An 8,967-nucleotide genomic window follows, 5' to 3' on the forward strand; every position below is an offset into this window, starting at 1 on the left:
TGCGCCATTACAGAGTTATAAGATAGGCGTGGTATTGTGGCCCGTAACTTGTCTCTAATTGGTCAGGTGCGGTCCTTCTAAATAATAGTTATACATTATTGTAAATGTTTTAATTATTATTATCATTAGTAGTAGTAGTAATAGTATTTAAATTATATACATAATATGAATAGTTCAACCTTTATTATCATCTATTATTATTATCATTATTATTATTAGTATTATTATTACTATTAGGATGTGTCGAGGAATATTTTAGATCTGAATGAAGAATTTGTTTGTTTTGTCAGTTTTCTGGCTCTATTCCTATGGCACACATATATAGGTGCCATCAGGTAAAACCATAGATATACTGTATTTTTTATTTCTTATTATATTTTTTTAATTATTATTATTAAATTTCAAAAAACACATTAAAAAGTACAGTTAAAGCAACATACACATGAAAACATAAAACACAAACATAATATATAGAAAAATATGCATTCAAAATACACATATAGCCAGGGGGTGGACTTAACATTACATAAATATATTAAAGAATTTACAAATGGAAACTGTTTTAATTGCTTTCTTATTATAACATAAATTCGACATAAATTCGAATTTCTTTTTCAAGAACCAAAAAAAAAAAAAAAAAAAAAGGATTGGTTTTACTGTACTTGTGGATATGAAAAAAAAAATGCAATTAAATTTCTAATGTAATATTCTTTGGTTTTATTTGAAGGGACATTAGTAAAAACAAATAAAACGTGTTCTAAGCTCAAAAAAAAAAAATTATAAATCTAGTCAAATCTTTATATCGCAATATATTTTAACATTATAGCAATGCCAAAATAAATAAAACAAAGTTTTAGTCCTTATATTACAAAAAGAACAATTCAAATCAATACAATTTTCAAATTTAACAAGAAAATTATTTACTGGGTAATATCCATGTAAAATTTTAAAAGATACTTCCTTGACTTTGTTTACCAGTTTGGCAAGGTCCAAATGTCCTTCCATATTAAACCCTCAATCTGTTTCAATAAAATATACAGTTAGAAGAAGAAACAATATATTTTTGAGGTAAGGAATGGACAGTTTTGTTAACATTCATATTTCTAAGGCCAAAACAAAGTTTTCCAATATGAGTATCAAATAATTCAAATGCAGAGGGGGGTGTAATACTGTTTTGGGTATTAGCTCTGAATAATGTCAAAACTCATGTGGGAATTGCATCCATGACAATTGTTACGAACCTCCAGTGAAGGGTCCAGAGGAGAAGGTTTTCAACCATAATAATTATAATAAAACCACTTCGGGTTGAAAAAACAAAGGAAACTGATCTTCTGTATATATGGTGTTTTATTTTACCCATTGAATTAACCCAAATACATAATAGATACCAAGAACTACAACGATGGAAAGAAAGAGCATACACATTACTCTTTACCACCCTCTCCCCACCGAGAGAGTAAACCCCCAACACGAGGATCAAACGCTACTGCAGGAACTCCACGAACGCCCCTTCAGTATCACCCAGCTCTAGGAAGCTGTATCCAGCTAGATGTCTGCTCTCCATCCACTCCTCTCACTTCTGCCGGTTCTCTTCCCTTTATACCAGCTCTCGCCCTCCTGCTGATGGCCAACAGGTGTTCCTCTAATTGATTACCAACTAAAGGACAGGTGTGCACACAGAACCTGTGAAAGACAAAAGAAACAGCAGTACATCTAGACAGACAGACACAAACACACACACCTGACCTAAGGGACGTAACACTCCCCCCCATAAATTCAAACTAGAAGTTTGACTGAGTTACTTCACCCACGTGACAAGGCGTCGGCTATCACATTGTCAGCTCCCTTCTTATGATGGATCTCCAAGTTGTAACCCTGCACCAACAAAGCCCACCTCATCAGTCGTTGGTTGTGGTTATACATTTGAGACAAGAAAACCAGAGGGTTATGATCTGTAAATACAACAACTGGAGAGGGGTTATAACCAACATAGACTTCAAAATGTTGCAAAGCGAGCAGCAATGCAAGGGTCTCTTTCTCTATAGTAGAGTAGTTCAGTTGATGTTTCTTAAATTTGACAGAGAAGTAGCTAACCGGATGACAAACATCTCCTTCTCCATCCTGCAACAACACAGCACCAGCGCCGGTAGCACTAGCATCAACTTCAAGCTTAAAGGGGAGAGAGGAATTTGGCGCAGCCAGGACAGGGGCAGAACAGAGGAGAGATTGTACGGCTTCAAAAGCATGTTGACAATCGTCCGTCCACACAAACGGGACAGCGGGACTACATAAACTAGTCAGGGGGACAATGACTACTGAGAAGTTTCTGCAAAAACATCTGTAATATCCAGCCATACCAAGAAAACGACGGAGCTCACGTCTAGTCTTGGGGGCTGGATATGCTAGCACAGCGGTAACCTTGGCGTCAACAGGACAGACCTGGCCATGGCCCACCTGTTTCCCCAAGTACGTCACGGTGGCCTTTCCAAACTCACACTTCGCCAAGTTTAATGTCAGTGATGCCACCGCCAACCTCTGAAACACCTCTGCCAAAATCGACATGTGACTGGTCCAGTCGTCCGTGTACACTACCACATCATCTAGGTAGACATTACAGTTTGATACAGTCCCTAATACCATCCACATCATGCGTTGGAACGTTGCCGGTGCATTTCTCAACCCAAAGGCCATAACCGTATACTGCATGAAGTGATCAGGAGTAACAAACGCAGAGATATCCGATGCCCGAGGGGTTAGTGGCACCTGCCAGTACCCCTTCAGTAGATCTAACTTAGTGATGTACTCTGCGGGACCAATACTATCAATGCAGTCTTCCATCCTGGGCAAAGGGAACGAGTCTGGGACTGTCACTGCATTTACCTTACGAAAATCTGTGCAGAACCGTAGTGTACCATCAGATTTAAGAGTAAGTAAACATGGGGAACTCCATGGGCTACAACTAGATCTAGCCAACCCATTTCGTATTAAATAGTCAACTTCCTCTTTCATCATCTCTCTCTTAACCAGTGGGCAACGATAGGCATGCTGCTTTATTGGGGCCGCTGTCCCAATGTTGATATCGTGCTGTATTACAGTGGTTTGGGACGGCACGTCGCTAAACAGAGAGAGATGAGAAGTTATTAACAACATTACATCGTCACGTTTCTCCGGAGAAAGGTATGACAAATATGCCTCTAGGTCAGACAAGAGCTTCGAATTGGGCAACCTGCCACCCTGATGACCTTCACCAAGCCCTGCTAACCCATCGTCAAGCTCCCCCCCGTCACAAACCAAGGAAGCAATGGTGTTGCCTAGAGCAACAGTCTCCGGAGTGTCTTCCTGCTTCTCCTGAACCACGTCTCTGAAGTAATAGGGCTTCAACATATTAATGTGACACAGACGTTTCTTTCTTTTACGGTCAGGGGTGAGAATGATGTAATCAGTTTCCGACACTTTGCTATCCACCACATAGGGTCCTGAAAAACGAGCTGTAAGGGCAGCGCCGAGCACAGGCAATAACACCAACACTTGTTCACCTGGTTTAAATTGCCGTTCAACCACTTTTCTGTCAAACCGCTGCTTCATGCATTCTTGTGACTGAGCCAAAGCTCTCTTTGCCAAGGAGGTGGCACAGTGCAACCGCTCTCGGATCTGCGATACAAAATCCAATACATTAACTTTCGGCAAGGAGCAAGACACCAACTGCTCCTTCAACACCTTAAGTGGTCCTCGCACGCTATGTCCGAACACAAGTTCAGTCGGACTGAACCCCAAAGACTCTTGTTTAGCATTACGAACAGCAAAAAGCACATACGGCACACCTTCATCCCAATCTCTTTCTGTATCAAAACAGAATTTCTTTAGCGTGGATTTAAGCGTCTGATGCCAACGCTCAATTGCACCTTGTGATTCAGGGTGATAAGCACTCGACACAGAATGTGAAATTCCCAGCGCTTTCAACGTCTGACGGAAAATTTTAGATAGGAAATTGGTACCTTGGTCGGTTTGTACAACCTTCGGCAATCCAAAAGTAGTAAAGAATTTAATCAGAGATTTCGTGATGGCATTAGCGGTGATGTTCCTTAATGGCACAGCCTCAGGAAAACGGGTGGACACGCACATCATGGTTAACAAAAATTGATTCCCTGACTTAGTCCTAGGCAAGGGACCAACACAATCCACAATAACATGCTCGAATGGTTCACCAACAGCCGGAATTGGATGCAGTGGCGCAGGAGGCACGACCTGGTTTGGTTTACCAACAATTTGGCATGTCCCACAAGTTTTACAATAATGTGCTACATCTGCCTTAATGCCTGGCCAGAAGAAATGCTCGAGCACACGATTGTAAGTTTTTGTGATTCCTAGATGCCCCGACCACAAATGGTCATGTGCTAACCCCAACACGTACTAACGCCATGCCGCCGGAACTACAACCTGATAAACAGTGTCACAGCCCCCACTCAGATCCTCTGCCCTCCCACACCGAGGAACCCACTTACGCATCAACACTCCATCCTCAATAAGAAAATGCTGCTGACTTGAACATCCACTAACATCATACTCAGCTGCGGCAAAACATTTTGCTAAGGTGAGATCACTCTTTTGTGCCTCGATAAGGACTTTGCGGGTTAACGGCAATATTTCCTTAGAGACAGTGACAGAGTGAGTAACTCTTACAGGACTCTTCTTGAGACTGTTCTCTGCTTCCCCACTAGAGGACAGCTGGTCCTCCCTAAACACAGAGGAAAAAAGTGAATCTGCGAGATCCACCCCTTGGGCCTTCTTAAGAACCTGTGCCCTAGTCAATACACTGACTGAAAACACTTTAGGGTGCTTCTGAACCAACTCATCAGGTTCAGTTTCAGAGATAGGAGTATCCACCACCTCTAGGTCTGGATAAACTTTTCCGCCAGCAATGTCATTTCCCATGATAAAGTCTACACCATCAACAGGAAAACGAGCCCGAACAGCAACAGGAAAGAAACCAGATGCCAACTTAGACTGCAGATGAATGGAATGTAAAGGAGCCGGCACAAAACTCATCCCTATCCCTCGAACTACAGTGCTCACGGCACAAGCAGACTGAGGAGTCAATGGTAATACACTAGCCAGGATGAAGGAGCGTGAGCCACCTGTGTCTCTCAACACTGTGACCGGACACTGATCCTCAGGTTTCCCTGTGAGGGATACCAGTCCCTTGGAAATAAATGGCTTAAAGCATTCATCAGGTTCTTTCAAAACAAGCTGACCACCACAGGTAGATACAGTTTTAATCAACCCAACTCCTTTTGGTGATTTAGAAACTGGAGACTGAGGCTTTCGTTTATACAGAACACAGTCTGCAATAAGATGATCGGATTTATTACAATAAAAACAACGTTTGTCGCCCTGTGCCCCTGAGCTAGTACGAATGCTCTGAGGGTTACTAGGCTTCTTTCCAGTATCATCATGAGAGAACGAGTACTGTCTGACGGACGTGTTCTTGTGTGTCAATGCGAACTCATCAGCAAGCGTAGCAGCCTGCTGCAGCGTGGTTACTTTCTGTTCATTGAGATAAACAACAATCTTCTCAGACACACAGTTCTTAAATGCTTCCAAAAGCATCAACTCGCGAACTGAAGAGAAATCATTGACTTTACATGCAGCACACCATCTATCAAACAAAATCCCTTGTTCTCTAGCAAAATTAATGTATGTCTGGCCTACCCCCTTTCTAAGAGCCCTAAAACGTTGCCTATACGCCTCAGGCACTAACTCATACACCCCCAAAATAGCGCTCTTAACTTTTTCATAGGAGCGGCTGTCTTGCACAGACAACGATGAGCAAGCCTCCTGAGCCCTCCCTGACAGTTTACACTGTAACAGGATGACCCACACATCTTTTGGCCAATTCAGGGCAACAGCAATGCGCTCAAATGCAGTGAAATAGCTCTCAATGTCGGTTTCACGGAAAACAGGGACCAGAGAAATATGTTTACTCACATCAAAGTTACTAGTAGTATTGGATCCCGATGACACCGTACTGTCCAACGTGGCTGGAAAATGCGCTGACCGTAACTCCAACTCACGCATTCTTATAGCTGTTTCTGCCTCCAACTTCTTTAACTCCACCACCCTGGTCGACTCAACCTCTATCTTTTTAAGCTCAATCTCCCTCCTAAACTGATGCTCACGTTCATGCTCCTCCCTCTCCAACTGGAGCCGAGCCAAACGAACCTTCAGCCGCGTGTCCCCTCCAGAAGTAGGAGAGGACTCCGCGGACAATGGATAATACTTTGGCAGAGTGAACTGCTTACCCTCGTCACCCTTTGCACTGGGCGGATCTGCCACATCAGGTGCCATGGCCACTTCCTTTACCACCGTACCAGATTGGTTCACTGCTGCCCCGACAGACAAATCTGATGAACCAAAGACACCATTCTGCACCAACCCATCAGTCACAGCTGCTCGCAACTCCGCTTTTACCAGGGAGCTAGACACAGAAAGACCATAATGTTTAACAATAGCAAACAAGTCAGTTTTCTTACATACCTCCAGCTGCTCTAGTGTAGGGTTTGCTACAAACTCTTCTAAACTAAACACAGCCATCCTTACCACAATATCTACCTGGCTGAAACAAATTAAAATGCTAACACTAACCAATAGTGCAACAAATGTAGACACGCCCAAGAAAAAAGAAACAGATTGCATGGGTTACACAGTAAAACGGTCACACACCAGCTTCCACAAAGGAATAACCCACCCCCAGGACCTGCCTACCCAAAACTTAGCCTAATCTGTCTTCTGGGGCTTGCCGGGCTCGAGGCGACTTTAAAGGCAAACTTCGGCGGCCGGAGCCCCGAAAACCTACCCCCGACAGGGATCTCGTCCCCACCCAGGATTCGCCCCGAAAATAATAAAGGAAAAATAACAACCAAGTGCCTGATGGAAAGACTGCAGAACAGCCTAGCTAGACACTTCTAACTAGCTGGGGAAAGGGTCTGGAAAGACTGGACAGTGAAACCCCACACAAAACAATTTCAACACCAAACGATAACTATTTACAACTTTGTTCCATGCAACCCGAAGTGTTTAGAAAGCCAGATCTCGGACGAGCCCCCAAATTGTTACGAACCTCCAGTGAAGGGTCCAGAGGAGAAGGTTTTCAACCATAATAATTATAATAAAACCACTTCGGGTTGAAAAAACAAAGGAAACTGATCTTCTGTATATATGGTGTTTTATTTTACCCATTGAATTAACCCAAATACATAATAGATACCAAGAACTACAACGATGGAAAGAAAGAGCATACACATTACTCTTTACCACCCTCTCCCCACCGAGAGAGTAAACCCCCAACACGAGGATCAAACGCTACTGCAGGAACTCCACGAACGCCCCTTCAGTATCACCCAGCTCTAGGAAGCTGTATCCAGCTAGATGTCTGCTCTCCATCCACTCCTCTCACTTCTGCCGGTTCTCTTCCCTTTATACCAGCTCTCGCCCTCCTGCTGATGGCCAACAGGTGTTCCTCTAATTGATTACCAACTAAAGGACAGGTGTGCACACAGAACCTGTGAAAGACAAAAGAAACAGCAGTACATCTAGACAGACAGACACAAACACACACACCTGACCTAAGGGACGTAACAACTCCCTTGGTGTTACTGGAATTCCATGGACAGCTAAAAACTCAGAATAAGTCACAGATAGACGGGATAAAAACATGGACGTATTGTCCGTGATTTCACCCGTCAGTTTCCGAAAAGCGTTAGCAGAGGAATGGAAGAGCACATTTGCTTAAAAGTATTGTTCACCCAAAAATCTAAATTACTGTTAATTTACCCACCCGTCCAAGGTCGTCCAAGGTGACTTTCTTTATTAGAACAGTAAAGAAGCTTTCTTCCTGAACCCATGGTCTTTAGTGATTCTCAATTAACAAGTCAGTGCTGGGTAAGTCACTTTCAACAAGTAATTAATTACTATTACTAATTACATCATAAATATTGCATTTAAATTACTTTACTAATTACTTTGTCTGAAAAGTAACTTAGTTACTCAATAACTAATTGAATTATTCAAATCGCTAATTAGGCTACATCTTAAAATCCCTATAAACCTTAATATAAATTATATTCTGTATTCTTTCAATTTGATTCAAACATAAAATAGTTTAGCCTTTTAGCTTTAAAACAACCGTACTACTTAAACTAAAAAACAAAAAACAAATGTAACTTTCTTTGGTTAACAAATAGAAATACTCTGGATAACAAAAAAAAGCTTTGATGTAACATTCAGCCAAGTATGGTGACCCATACTCAGAATTCGTGCTCTGCATTTAACCCATCCAAAGTGCACACACACAGCAGTGAACACACACACACACACCAGTGGGCCCCCGGGGAGCAGCTGGGGGTTTGATGGCTTGCTCAAGGGCACCTAAGTCGTGGTATTGCCAGCCCAAGATTCGATAGATTCTTTACTAGTTTAATTATCACAATCTGCGATTGAGCTGAATACCCAAAATGTTCAACCACATGATCTATATATTATAGTTTATAACAAAAAAACAAAACAAAAAAAAAACATCATTGCTACAACATTATTTCTTCTATATAGGTTCACACCCACAGCAGCTGCAATCTCCACAATAATGATTAATGTCCATTGAATGTGAATGTGTCTCTCATCACATGAGTATTTCAGAGACTGGGTTCAGCTGTAATTACAGCATCTATCAAGATAACGTTGCTTTAGTTGACATCCACACACTTGAAAGCAACTAAAGGAACATAACAATGTTTTTTTATTGTCTCATATGGATAAAAAGTGACTCAGATTGAGCATGTCAGCACAGAATGCAAGGTTTGGTATGGTATATATTATATGATGCAGTGTTGCGTGTTTTTATATATTGTTGTGTTACAGAAGCATGCCATAGTACACTAGCGTTCAAAAGTTTGGAGTCAGTAAGATGTTTTA

The sequence above is a fragment of the Carassius auratus genome, chromosome 49 (assembly GCF_003368295.1).
Source record: "Carassius auratus strain Wakin chromosome 49, ASM336829v1, whole genome shotgun sequence".
Classification (NCBI taxonomy): Eukaryota; Metazoa; Chordata; class Actinopteri; order Cypriniformes; family Cyprinidae; genus Carassius; species Carassius auratus.